The following is a 14,969-nucleotide window of genomic DNA, read 5'->3' as shown; positions in this document are numbered from 1 at the left end:
ACCGTAAAAAAAAAATTGTCTTTCTAAAACATGAATTGATTCCACTATCAGCCCTGATTTGGGGGGTGAAATGAAAGGTACCATTAACATCACTTCCCCCCCTCCCCTGCCCCGTAACTATGGCAAAGGTGAGCATTGGCACGGGAACGTTGCTCTGTCATCCTTCACAAGTGTTAGGATGTGGGTTCAGTGTTCGTGTTAGCGGGCAGCGTTTCTTAAGACAATGGTTTGAAAAGTAAATGGGGGTGGAGGCTGCAGAAATATTCCAATGTGGAGTTTAGAGCCTGGAGATATAATTCAACAGCATCCTTGTTATTCCCACATGGCAAGAACAGGAATTTCAGATTGATTTAAATGGTAACAGTGGTGATATAGTTGAACTGGTCCCCCTCATGCAGAAGCGTCAAATGCTGGTTTACTGTCTGCATGGAAATTCACTCGAAAATATCTCTGCTAACCCCAATCCGCTCCCTAAAAGTGACCGTGATGTCTTGTGCTCGTGGGGCTCAATCCCACAACCCTGGGATCATGACCTGAGCTGAAGTCAAGAGTGGGACGCTCAACTGCCTGAGCCACCCGGGTGCCGTAATCAAAGCATCTTTCTTTTTTTATTTAAAAAAAAAATTTTTTTTTAACGTTTTTATTTGTGAGACAGAGAGAGACAAAGCATGAACGGGGGAGGGTCAGAGAGAGGGAGACACAGAATCCGAAACAGGCTCCAGGCTCCGAGCGGTCAGCACAGAGCCCGACGCGGGGCTCGAACCCACGGACCGCGAGATCGTGACCTGAGCCGAAGTCGGCCGCTTAACCGACTGAGCCACCCAGGCGCCCCTCAAAGCATCTTTCTTAAATAAAAACAATGGGAAAAGTAATTATATCCTAACACTTTAGAGTCGTGACTGAGGAACGTGCCCCTGCGTGTCCTTCCCATGCCATGTGTAAGCTCACGGTCCTCGGGCTGCTGCCCCTCCAGCACCGAGCGTTTCTCTGAACTGAAGGCCACCTACTCAGAAAAACTCCACCAGGCTGGGAGGAGCTGGGTTAAGTGGCTAAGCGAACTCTGGTGCCACGCTTCTGCTCCACCTTGTACCAGCCGTGAGACCACCAACGAATGACACGATCACCCCAGGCCTCAGCTGCCTCCTATCACCTACCATGGTCGCAGTGAAGGGAGTCACAACGTAGTGAGGACTAGATGGTCTAAGACACGGAAAGAATGCAGCAGGGCGCCCAGCACAAAGTAACTGCATATTATCTTTGTCTCGGAAGTTGCTGTCCCCCCCAGCTCAGGGGTTGCACAGCGAACAAGGGAGGGGAAATTCCACATTCGTCATAACCCTGTAGCGTCCAGGACTGTGTTATCCCCTAACACACGGCCCCACTTCTCTTTCATGAGCCTCTCAACACTTATTGGCGCTATCTGTTCTCCAGATCAATGCCCTTTTAAACCCAAGGCCGACTGGAAACCCTTGGATGGCTCACTGTTTCCCCTTTCTTTCCCCCACCTCGTTGAGCACCGCCTTCCTCAGCAGCGTCTTATCAGACAGCCTCTCTCCCGGCCCTTGGACACTTTGTTTCTTTCTCACTTCAGAACTCTTGAACTGCTTTGTCTTGGAATCTTCTCCTCTAGACCCTCACAGAATCCCTGCATTCTCCTCCCATAAATGTTGCTCAAAATATCACCTCACCAGGAGTGTTTTCCCACTCAATTATTTTAAGGAGGCCCTGCCCCCAAACCACCCGGGTTGTTTTATCTTTATTAAGTGTTTATGCTTTTGCTTTATTTAGTTAGTTCGTTTTCTGACGTCTGGGTTCTATGCCAGCCCCACCGTTCCTAATATTCATGTCCTCTTTTTAGGTGCCTTAGTGCAATATTTTAGTTTTTTTTTTTTCATTTGGGTCATGTACATTTTATTTTATTTTATTTTTTTCACCTTGTAATCCCATAGGTTTTTAAAAATTTTTATTTAATTTATTTTTTTTTTTAATTTACATCCAAGTTAGTTGGCATATAGTGCAACGATGATTTCAGGAGTAGATTCCTTAATGCCCCTTAGCCCATCCCCGTCCCACAACCTCTCCAATAACCCTCTATTGTTCTCCACACTTAAGAGTCTCTTATGTTTTTGCTCCCCTCCTGTTTTTATATTATCTTTGCTTCCCTTCCCTTGTGTTCGTCTGTTTTGTGTCTTAAAGTCCCCGTATGAGTGAAGTCATATGATATTTGTCTTTCCCTGACTGACTAATTTCACTTAGCATAGTGCCCTTTAGTTCCATCCACATAGCTGCAAATGGCAAGGTTTCATTCTTTTTGATTGCTGAGTAATACTCCATTATATATATATACCACATTTTTTTTAATTTTTTTTAATGTTTATTTATTTTTGAGAGAGAGAGAGAGAGACAGAGTGTGATCCGGGAGGGGCAGAGAGAGAGGGAGACACAGAATCTGAAGCAGGCTCCAGGCTCTGAGCTGTCAGCACAGAGCCCGACATGGGGCTCGAACTCATGGACTGTGAGATCATGACCTGAGCCAAAGTCGGACGCTTAACCGACTGAGTCACCCAGGCACCCCTAAACCACATCTTCTTTATCCATTCATCCATCAATGGACTTTTGGGCTCTTTCCATACTTTGGCTATTGTTGATAGTGCTGCTGTAAACATTGGGGTGCATGTGCCCCTTCAAAGCAGCATACCTGTATCCCTTGGCTAAATACCTAGCAGTGCAATTGCTGGGTCATAGAGTACATTTTCTTAAAATGTATCCTTATAGTTTGGGTTCTGTAACTGAACCCGAGTCTGTCTGCCTGGCGTGCAGCAAGTTACTGAGACACCAGGCTTGGAAGCAAGGCAAGACACCAGGCAGCAAGGAAAGGGTTTATTCCAGACACAGTGAGATGAGACAAGGAGGCAAGAGGGCAAGCCTCAAATCTGCCTCCCACAAGGGGGAGAACAAGTTTTTTTTTTATAATCACGGGGTGAGGTTACATACATATTGATGGAAAGGGTGGGGAAACATGACTTTTCATGAGGAAAGATGGAGTGTGTGTACCGAGCAAACATATACAGCACATACATCCCATGTTCATTTCGTAGTAAAGACTTAACACCGGAACGAAGCAAAACCCAGCACGTGATGTCAGGTGTATCTTAGGATAAGGGGAGGCAGCTGTGATGCTCCAGGAGCTGGCATAAACTGGATGGGACTTTGGGCTCGTTTTCTTGAGTGAGGAACACAGAGCCTTGCTTTTTCCCAGGCTAGATCCATATCAGTTGACCCTGAGCCCAGGCGTCTGTAGAAACAACTAGTGATTTGTGAGCGGGGTCTGAAAAGGCTCAATAGCTGACTGGGCAGGGGGAAGTTCCCTAAAAACCAAGATTAATACTTTCTTCTAGTTTTAGCCTCATTAACCCATGGGGCATGGTTTCAGTTTTGCTGTGATAAAGACAGGTTTACATTATTATACTTTCTAACCTACAATACTGTCGAATAAATAGGTGCTACTTTTGGAGGAGCACATCTTTAAAGTTGACAAGATGCTACCAATGTCATGTTGAGTGAAATAGGTAACAAAACACTTTGTAGATCTGTACCATTCAATAGGGTAACTGCTAGCCACATGTGACTATATACATTTGAATTAAAATAAGTTAAATTCAAAAGGCAGTTCCTCTGGGGCACCTGGGTGGCTCAATCGGTTGGGCATCTGACTTCAGCTCAGGTCATGATCTCACGGTCCGTGGGTTCGAGCCCCACATTGGGCTCTGCGCTGACAGCTCAGAGCCTGGAGACTCCTTCGGATTCTGTGTGTGTGTCTCTCTCTCTACCCCTCCCCCACTCGTGCTCTGTCTCTGTCTCAAAAATAAGTAAACATTAAAAAAAAATTTTTTTAATGCAGTTCCTCTATCGTACTGGCCATACCATATTTCTACTACTCAGTAGTCAGCTGTGGCCTGCGGCTGTTATATTGGACAACACCAATGTAGAATATTTCCATCAGTGCAGAAATTTCTATTGGATTGTACTGACCTAGAACGTGAACTTATTTACAAATAAAGTACAGCCAACATCTTCATGTGTATGTGTATACATCAGTTAAGGGTTTTCCATCTAGTATATAAGTTCTTTACTTTTAATTTTTATGGAATGCAACTATTAACTGGGCATGAAATTTTAGAATATTTAAAATTACCACACTCGGGTGCCTGGGTGGCTCAGTCGGTTAAGTGTCCAACTTCGGCTCAGGTCATGATCTCACGGGCCGTGAGTTCGAGCCCGGCGTCGGGCTCTGTGCTGACAGCTCAGAGCCTGGAGCCTGCTTTAGATTCTGTGTCTCCCTCCCTCTCTGCCCCTCCCCTGCTCATGCTCTGTCTGTCTCAAAAATAAATAAAAACACTAAAAAAAAAATTTTTTTTAATTAAAAAAATAATAATAAAATAAAGTAAAATTACCACACTCCTTGTAGAAATCCATACTTGGTCATAGTGTTTACTTTTAAAAATACTTGCTTCATAATATCTATTTAAAAATTCTTTAAATTTGGTCCAGCAATTCACTTCTGGATATATACCTCCAAAGAATTGAAAACAGAGGGTTTTTTTTTAATTCTTTTTAATGTTTGTTTATTTTTGAGAGAGAGAGGGACAGACCATGAGCAAGGAAGGGGCAGAGAGAGAGGCAGACACAGAATCCAAAGCAGGCTCCAGTCTCTGAGCTGTCAGCACAGAGCCCAATGCAGGGCTTGAACCCACAAACTGCGAGATCATGACCTGAGCTGAAGTCCAATGCTTAAATGACTGAGCCACCCAGGTGCCCCCAAAATGGAGATTTAAACAGATATTTGTAAACCTATGTTTACAGCATCATTGTTCCCAATAGCCCAAAGATAGAAGTAACCTAAGTGTCCATCCCTGGATCAATGGTTAAACCAAATGTAGTATATACGTATAATAGAATACTATTCAGCCATTAAAAAGAATGAAATCTGGGGCACCTGACTGGCTCAGTTGGTTAAGCGTCCGACTTCGGCTCAGGTCATGATCTCACAGTTTGTGAGTTTGAGCCCCACATGTGGCTCTGTGCTGACAGCTTAGAGCCTGGAAACTGCTTCGAATTCTGTGTCTCCCTCTCTCACTGTTCCTCCCCCACTCATGCTCTGTCTCTCTCTCTCTCTCCTTCAAAAATAAATAAAAACATTAAAAAACATTAAAAAAAAGAATGAAATCGTACCATTTGCAACAACATGATGAATCTGGAGAGTATAATGCTAAGTATAATAAATCAAAGGGTGCCTGGCTGTCTCAATCAGTAGGGTATGCAACTCTTACTTACTTATTGATTCATTCATTCATTTATGAGAGAGCAGGAGAGGGGCAGAGAGAAATGGGGACAGAAGATCTGAAGCAGGCTCTGTGCAGACAACAGAGACCCCAACGTGGGGCTTGAACTCACGAACCTGAGCTGAAAGCAGCCACTTAAAAAACTGAACCACCCAGACGCCCCATGTTGGTGCATCTCTTGATCTTGGGGTTGTGAGTTCCAAACCCATGTTGGGGGTAGAGACTCCTAAAATAAGTTTTTAAAAAAATCACATGCAGGGATGCCTGGGGGGCTTAGTCAGTTAAGCACCCAACTTTGGCTCAGGTCATGATCTCACAGTTCTGGGTTCAAGCCCCGCGTGGGGCTCTGTGCTGACAGTTCAGAGCCTGGAGCCTGCTTTAGATTCTGTGTCTCCCTCTCTCTGCCCCTCCCCTGCTTGTGCTCTCTCTCTCTCTCTCTCTCTCAAAAATAAACATTAATTTTTTTTTAATCACATGTTAAAATGTGACTCAGTCAGTTGGGTGACGCAGTCAGTTGAGTGTCTGACTTCAGTTCAGGTCATGATCTCATGGTTCGTGGGTTCGAGCCCCGTGTCAGGCTCTGTGCTGACAGCTCAGAGCCTGGAGCCTGCTTCAGATTCTGTGTCTCCCTCTCTCTCTCTGTCCCTCCCCCACTCTTGCTGTGTCTCTCTTGCTCCCAAAAATAAACATTAAAAAAATTAAAAATAAGTAAAAAATAAAGCAGAGAAAGACAAATCCCATGATTTCACTCATACGTAGAATTTAAGAAACAAAACAAATGAACAAAGGGAAAAAGGCAAGCCAAGAAACAACAGACTCTTAAATACAGGGAACAAACTGTTTATTACCAGAGGGGAGGCAGCGGGGGGGGGGGGGAGGGGATGAAATAGGGGAAGGGGATTAAGAGCACACTTCTTATGAGCACTGAATAATGTAAAGAATTGAATCGCTGAATTGTACCCCTGAAACTAATAACACTGTATGTTAACTATAATGGAATTAAAAAATAAATAAATCATTGGCCATTGGCAATTGACTCAACTTTCATCCCCTCTCTCCTTCTTAGAGGTTCAGGAGGATTGAAAATGCCAATCCTCTAATTTCTGTCATCACAGGAAACTCCAAAAGTTTCAGAAGCTCTGTGCTGGGAAGGGGGATGAAGACAAAGTAAATGTCTCTTATTAAAAAGCACAACCGGGACGCCCAGCTGGTTCCATTAGTGGAGCGTGTGACTCTTGATCTCAGAGTTGTGAGTTCAAGCCCCATGTTGAGTGTAGAGATTACTTAAAAACAAAATCTTTCTTAAAAATCACAATGACTATGATGCTTGAAAAATGATATTAATAAGTTTATTCTCGTTGTCCTCAAGATCCGCTGAACTCTGGATCCAGGATCGGTCGGTAGGGTGTGGCACCATGTGTCTGTCTCCGCCTCCTAAAGTCCTGTTGAGTGTCTCCGGCAGGCTCAGCTCTGGAAAAGCTGAGGTATATTTAGGAAAACATGTTTCCAAGACAAGTGAGAGAAATGTAGAGCCCAGGCTGAAGATATCAAATACACTGAATGTCTCTGTCTATCTTGCTCTGGCTCTGGAAAAATAAGACAGCTGATAGAAAGACTGGGGCCATTTTGTGTAGCTTCTATGCCTAAGGAGGAAAGAAAAATGGAAGAAGCCAGTTTGTACATTCAAACACGGAAGTAAACTCGTTCCCACCTTTCTAGTCCGGTGTAGAACTTACTACCTCCTGGGAAAGCCATGCGCTAGCCGGCCTTTGGCAGAACAAACCTAAGGACTGACTCCTCCATTATTTCAACCATACCTTCCACAAAGTCAACAGACTGTTTACTATGTACCAGGTACCAGGAAGACATCGATTAAAAAGAGAGAGAGAGAGAATGTGAGTTTTGTTCGAGTAGTCTTCATGCCCAGCACAGAACCCAATGTGGGGCTTGAACTCATGACCCTGAGATCAAGACCTGAGCTGAGTTCAAGAGTTGGAGGCTCAACTGAGCCTCTCAGACACCCCCCCCCAAATTCACATTCTAACGGGGTTTATGGGCTCCAGCTAGAAAGTGGCCAGTGGAATTCTTTTGGGGGACCACTGACTTGGGAAGAGTCTTCAGGAACTATAACTAATCCCCTTACTCCATGGAGTCTGATAAGGCACTTGAGTAGGAGGTATCCCAAGAGATGGTTGGAGTTGACTCCATCATGTGGAAGGACTGGGCACTCAGGAGGCTCTGCTCGGTGAGCCAACATGAGAACAACAGGGTGATTACCTTGAACTCTCTCATCTCAGAGATCCTGTTCCTGGTCTTGTCTCTGTTCTAAGTCTCCATCATCAGGTTCGCTTTTTCTCTGGGCATGGAATCTGGATCTCCGATTTTGAAACCAAATCTAAGTGGGTAAAACATCAAGAATTAATTCAATCAAATGATGTCATGCAAGCTTCACCATTGCTTTCACAAGGCAAAAGGAAGAGAGAGGGGGTTGGTTCTAGGCCTAATTCCAAAATCACCAGCCTTCCATATGACAGCTAGGACGGTCTATCAAGTCTGAAGATAAAGCCCAAAATTCAGAACCTCACACCTAGTGCCTTCATGATGGGTTTCAAATCCTTAAGTCCCCACGGTCGCCTCATTACCAGTGCTGGTTTTCCCTAAAGTGCCATGCCTATACTGACACTCTTCCCTCTGCCTGGAATTCTTTTCCCATCTTTTTTTTCCTTCCTCTTCAAAAGGCTTATGTTTCTTCCATGACCCAGGATAGTATATTGTCTGTCTAGGGAGATATTTTTCATCCCACAAGACATAATTGTTACCCCTTGCCTCTGCCCATAAGTTACACACATACATGCACATTATATATATATCTCAAGTATATGTATATATTATTTATAATAACATAACTTTAGAAAAACGTATATGTATTTATATACTACGCACACACACACACACACACACACACACACACTCACATTCCACAACTACTGCTTTTGGTTTTCACAGAGGTTGCAAATAGAATAGGCACAGATCTGGAGTCCAAAAACCAGGCTTTGGAAAAGTCACGTAATACCATGAAAACTTTCATGTCCTTCCTGAAGGTATAGACCGCTCTGCAGGTGAATGATTGTTTTGGAGGAACTGCACATATGCAACCCTGTGTTCGGTTTCTACACCTGAATCATAAATTTTCTCCATCTGCCTTGCTTGTGGTACCTATGAGAACGAGTGCCCTGTTGATAAAGTCATTCAGAGATTTCTCATTATTTCTGCACCTACCAAGATCTATTTTTTTAAATGTTTATTTTGAGAGAGAGAGAGCAGGGGAGGGGCAGAGAGAGAGGGAGAGAGAAAATCCTAAGCAGGCGCCCCTCTGTCAATGCAGAGCCCTACACGGGGCTTGATCTCACAAACCACGAGATCATGACCCGAGCCAAAATCAAGAGTCGGACACTTAGCTGACTGAGGCACCCAGGTGCCCACAATATCTGGAATTTAAGGAAAAATATATTCAGCTTTGAATTCTGAGGAGAAAACTAGCCCAAAGAATATTGGAATGGCTACATTAGGACAAGATTAGCTTCGTACTTCATCACCAGCTTCTGTTTTCTTCTCTCCCAACTCACACGCTCCTTCAGAATCACACCAAACCATTTACTCAAAAAAATCAGTCTTCCATTTATATCCATCTTCTCCATAGAATCTCCCAACCCTCACCGAGGCACATCCTCCTCTAGAACCCAATCCTCCTGCTGGATAACACCAAGATTAGCCATCCATCCAAGCTAGACCCACCACGTCTTCCTCGTTATCTCATCTCTTTCCCTCTCCACGCCACCCCTGTCCTCCACACCCCATCTATGCATTGCTATCAGTCTGTGTCCGTGCTGTTTCTCACACAGCACTCATTTCCATGTCTCAGCCTCCTTGACTTTTCACTGATTGTCAAACTTACTTCCTGTTTCCATAGTGGAGTCCATTCTTCACTGGAGGAAGAGGAGCTATTTCAAACTGTAACCAGAGCATGCTTTCTCCTCTGTCTTAATTCTTTGAGCATGTCTCTACCACACAAAGGATAAAATATAAACTCTTATAGCAAGTATTTCCAAGTGTCTAATCCACTTCAAGACTTTTGAGCTCTGCTCAGCATACAGGGGTTAATCAGAGATGGGCCCCCTATCACAGCTCACAGGCTAATGGAAGATGGTGTCCACAAAACCCGAACACAACAGCTTAATCAACCAGTCACAACTGGTCTAGACTTGAGGCCTCCTTAAGTATATTTATGTCACCCTAGTTCACCAGCCCATAGACAATTCACAATGTTCTGGAAGCCACAGGACTGCTGCTAGGAATCCAGTCTACCACAACTGCTGCCCTTATGAACCCCCTCTCTTCTGGTCTTCCCCCATGGGATCTCTCTCTGCTTTGCGAGCCCCAGATCAAGTTTTCCTCTGTGAAACTGTTTCTGACCAAACACCAAACACATTGTTTGCTCCTATTTGTCTAGGAGGTAAATTTGTGTGACATTTAATCATACTGTTGGAATTATCAGATTACTGGAAAGAACAGTTTTTTTTTTTTAGTATTTATTTATTTTGAGAGAGAAAGAGAATGAGTGGGGGAGGGGCAGAGGGAGAGAGAGAATCCCAAGCAGGTTCCTTGCTGTCAGCACAGAGTCAACCTGGGCTCGATCTCATGACCCAAGGCAAAAATCAAGACTCAGATGCTTAACTGACTGAGCCACCCAGGCACCCAAGGAGCACTGGTCTAAATACACACACAGAGCACACCAGTCTGACAGAATTCTATTCCATCTGGATCCTACATTTCTCTGAGTTAAATGTTAAATCTCTAAATTAGACATAATAATTCCAACCTCATGGGATAATTAGAAAGGCTGAAAACTGTGATAGATGTAAAAGACTTTAGGCAAATAAATGCCTGGCTCATATTGCATCTAAAGAAACATTCCTTCCTTCATTCAACAAATTATTACTCCTTGTGTCAGGCGCTATTCAGAAGACAAAGAGTAGAAAACAATCCCTTCGTCAGTCGCTGCTCTCCAAATCCCACTGCAGCCATTTGGCCATAATGCGAAAGCGCAAGATGCAGAACCCCAAGCAACAGCTCCCCCTGCCAGAGCAGGAGGAAAGAAACCAGAAATGAGAAGGACGGGAGTCCCATTAGACCACCTGGCCTTCTGGCCAATGGAAAGCTTGATGACCCCAATCAGCTCTTCATGGAGGTCCTCCAGAATCAAGAAGACCAATGACTCCACAATGCTGAGTGCCCCACCTCCTCCCCTGGGCAGAGGCCCAATTCGGGGAGGCCCAGGCCCCAGATGAGGCCCAAATCGTTGTGGTTGGTTGGGGGAGGGCGTGGGCAATGCTGAACCTTGTTCTCCCAGACCAGGCCATGGGAGTCCCTCCAGGGGAGGCTTCCAACAAAGAGCAGAGAAACTCTTGAAGCTCAGAAGCTGGTCTTTTATCAAGAATACCTCCCTGCCCAAGGATGGACTCCAGGTTATGGAAGACAAATCCTACTGCCCTGTATGCAGACACTTTGCCAAAAAGGGCCAGTGTCAATATGAGGACCTCTGTGTCTTCTATCACCCAGGTATCAACAGACCACCCTGTGAGACTGTATCTTCCCATCCAGGCGGGGAGGAGCCTCCTGTGACCTGAAGGCCACATAGTCCCCTGTGGCTCTGTGACGGCTACTTTGAAGCTGTTCCACCCACCCCCCCTTTTGGTCCAGAGTTGTGTGTCATCACTGGTGCCCAGTATGTGGTCTTTCTTCTGATCCAGCCTCCAGAGACTCATGTTCAGGACCCCATCTTTGTTCCCTTCATCTGCCTCCTGGGTCATCGTCCCCTGTGCCAGCCGGCTGCTCTACAGGAAACCTCTTTGGCGCTGTTGCTTGGGCACCTGTCCACCCAGCCCCCAGTACTGCCCTCGATTCCCTGGAGCAGTTTCCTATCATTCCCTCCTTCCAGCTGCTTGTTTTAAGTCCTTTTTACGTGACACCCTCTGCCCCCAGTGTTGCCAGCGGCTCTGCGAAATCCACCAGGCTGTGTGACCTGGGGTCAAGTCTGGATGACAGGTGGAGTTGCCAGTGAAAGGCCATTCTCCTTGCTTTTGGATTTTGCAGTTTCTGTGTGTCAGCAGCATGATCCCCACCACTCTGGTCTGTGGTCCCTGTGCTTATGAAACTGCGCGTCCCTTTGTAGCCTTTTTCAATGTGGTTGGTCTCTTTTTGACGTCCTAATGCTAGAGTTGAGCTTTTCTGCCGAAATGAGTGAGGCTCTTGGTGACCTCTAGACTTCCTGTAACCTCTCAACATGGGAGAATTGTAGAACTTTCCACAAGACTGCCTCCCTGGTCCTCCCCATTCTTCTCCTGGTGTCAGTTCTTCTGGGTTTGACACAAGATTTTGAGGTGTTCTCTAAAGCCTCTGGTGGGCTACCCTATTCTCCTCTCCAGCCCACTTTACTTAGACTAAGTCACTGCAAGGCCACCAGACTTTTTGACTGAATTCTGTGAATCTCCACCCAGCCAACCTTAGGATGGAACCTGGGCAGTACTGTTGCCTTCTTCCAACCTTCTTCCCTGACATCCCTGGCACTGGTTGCTTTCTATGAAAATAACAGCAGACAGGTTCGGTTTTCAACCTGTCCTGAGGAAATGCATCAGGAGTGTGGGCAAGAAGGAGGGAAGAGGGCCATTGCCGAACTGAGAAAGAATTTTTAAAAATATTTTTAATATCAGTAATAAATGCAGTGAAAATAAAGAAAGAAAGAAAACAAAAAATAAAACACTGGTTACAGCAAGAAAGAACTGAAGGGGGTGAGATAGCTGGCCCTAGGGCAACCAGATGGAGGGGCGCCTGGGTGGCTCAGGTAGTTACGCGTCTGACTCTCGGTTTCAGCTCAGGTCATGATCTCATGGTTTGTGGGATCAAGGCCCACATCAGGCTCTGTGCTGTCTGCAGGGAGCCTGCTTGGGATTCTCTCTCCCTCTCTCTCTCTGCCTCTCCTCTACTCGTGTTCACTCTCTCTCTAAATAAATAAGCCTCAAGAACCTACTAGATGGAGAGAATAGCTCATGAGAGGCCCTGGGGTGGGAATGTGCCTCACATGTCCATCCACGGGGCTCCCCATCTCCTACATCTCCATCCTAGGAGATGGGGCAAATTCTTTATCACTTACTTGGACTCTTGACTCGGGAACACCAATTTCTTTAGCAAGTTGCTCTCTGGAATCAAAGCCAGGATAAGGATTGTTCGAAAATGCCTCAATGAGGGCGTGTAATTGCAAGGACGTATAGTTGGTACGACTCCGTCTGTCTTCTCTACCTAGGATAGGTGTAAGACTGAGGGTCACGGAACATTTCAGAGGTCAGTTGACATATTCCCAAACAAGGAACCCAAACCTGTCCTACACTGTCTCCATCTAATACATTGCATCTCCTTAAGAGGGCCTTGCCCTGGCTTATTCCAGGCAGAAGGTTCTAGAAGAGACACAGTATATGGCTAGGTTGCTGCTTCTTTCCAGTGGAAAGAAGGTAAGCAGAGCAAAGTCTCAAAAGGTCCATGAACCATGCAGGAAAGAATTTCCAGGGGCCATATTGGACCCATTGCTACCAGAAGACCTTGAACAGGAGGCCCTGAGAGAAAGAACATTCCTCTCCCACTCAGAGTAGTAGTTAGCTCCAAGTAGAGAGGACCTTGTGTACCCAAGAAGCTCTGTTGTGGAAGGACTGGAACAGACTATTTACTTTGAATCTCCTCTTCAAGGTGATCTTGGTCTTGGCTTGATTCTAAGTCCTCATCGGGTTCTGATTTCTTCTGGTGCCTAGCTCTTCGATTCTGAAACCAAATCTTGAGTGAGGAAAAGAAAATGAGAGAATTTAGTATGTCTAGGTCATCTCACCCTATTACTGCCTGTCTTCAAAGGGTGTGATTCTTATAGGTCTAAGCTCAGTACTGTTACGGATACCTGTCACATCCGACTGAGTCTTAGGTCAAGGTTTGGCATTTAGCATCTTCACAATCTGTTCCCAACATGACTATAGTAATCTTTTTAAGTTAAGAAATAGATGCTGCAATTATTATGCATTTATCAACCGGCTCAAGTATTTCCTCTTCTCTGAAGAAGCACCTGCACATGCCGTTGCCACTCCTAGACACTCTTTCACCCTCAGTACTCACATTTGTGGAGTGAGACAAAGAGCAGCATCCTTGTGACTTCATTCTGGGTGTCAAGTTACTTCACGCAAAGCCCTTAGCACACTGGCACATAATGTGCTCGATTAACAGTTTCCTTGCCTCCTTGTCTACTTTTAGTCTTGGAGATACAGAATTTGTAACTTACCTGGATTCGAGACTCTTCAGTATTGGCTTCTAAAGCAAGTTTTTGTTTGGTAGCATAACCTGGGTAAGGGTTTTTATCAAATGCTTTGATGAGGATTTTCAATTGATCTTGTGTGAATTTGGTGCGGCTGCGTCTGTGATTCACTGGTGTGGTCTCTGTGGAAAGATTAGGAAAGACGAAGCATTTAATAGGCCAGCTTATAAATTTCAAACTTCAGCCTCAAGCTAGTCTTTGATTTCCTCTTTTCCTTTGTAATCCACCAGAAACCAGTAGTAAAGAACTCTGACACAATTATAAATCCCTTAAATACACAAGGGTGATTCTTTTTTTTTTTTTTTTAACGTTTATTTATTTTTGAGACAGAGAGAGACAGAGCATGAATGGGGGAGGGTCAGAGAGAGAGGGAGACACAGAATCTGAAACAGGCTCCAGGCTCTGAGCTGTCAGCACAGAGCCCGACACGGGGCTTGAACCCACGGACCGTGAGATCATGACCTGAGCCGAAGTCGGACGCTTAACCGACTGAGCCACCCAGGCGCCCCACACAAAGGTGATTCTTGAACTTCTCTATTTTATCTGAATGCCATGACTGGGAGTCAAGGTCTTCTATTTTTCAAAAACCATGAAAAATTTATGTGTTCTGTTCATATGGATTAAGAAGAATGAGTCAAGAAAAGGCATGTAATAATAGGTCATTACAATCATGAATACTCGAAACCATAGAAATGAAGAGCAAATGAAGTACCATTAAGTCCCTTTCAGTTTTTCTGGTTTAATTTCTGGGTAAAGTCCATTGCCCTCAATAGCAGATAAACAGGATCACTTTCCAAAATGTTTTTAAAAACACTATGGGGAGGATCATTTGGTTCTTATAGCAACATGCAGAAGAATGAACCTGGCCCACTTTCTTACACCATACGCAAAAATACTCAAAGTGGATGAAAGACCTAAACATAAGACAGGAAACCATCAAAATCCTAGAGGAGAAAACAGGCAATAACCTCTTTGACCGTGGCTGCAGCAACTTCTTACTAGACATGTCTCCGGAGGCAAGAGAAACAAAAGCAAGAATGAACTATTGGGACCTCATCAAAATAAAAAAGTGTCTGCACAACGAAGGAAACAATCAACAAAACTAAAAGGCAACCGACAGAATGGGAGAAGATATTTGCAAGTAACATATCAGACAAAGGGTTAGTATACAAAATACATAAAGAACTTACCAAACTCAACACCCAAAAGACAAACAATCC

At 44.7% G+C, this 14,969-nt stretch overlaps 1 pseudogene; it reads left to right on the top strand.

The window, feature by feature from the left end:
• Positions 1–10,436: 10,436 nt before the first annotated feature.
• LOC122208764 lies at positions 10,437–11,029 on the top strand (annotated as a pseudogene).
• Positions 11,030–14,969: the final 3,940 nt, after the last annotated feature.

The sequence above is a fragment of the Panthera leo genome, chromosome E2 (assembly GCF_018350215.1).
Source record: "Panthera leo isolate Ple1 chromosome E2, P.leo_Ple1_pat1.1, whole genome shotgun sequence".
NCBI classification, from domain to species: domain Eukaryota; kingdom Metazoa; phylum Chordata; class Mammalia; order Carnivora; family Felidae; genus Panthera; species Panthera leo.
This window is presented reverse-complemented; position numbering and strand designations above follow the sequence as displayed.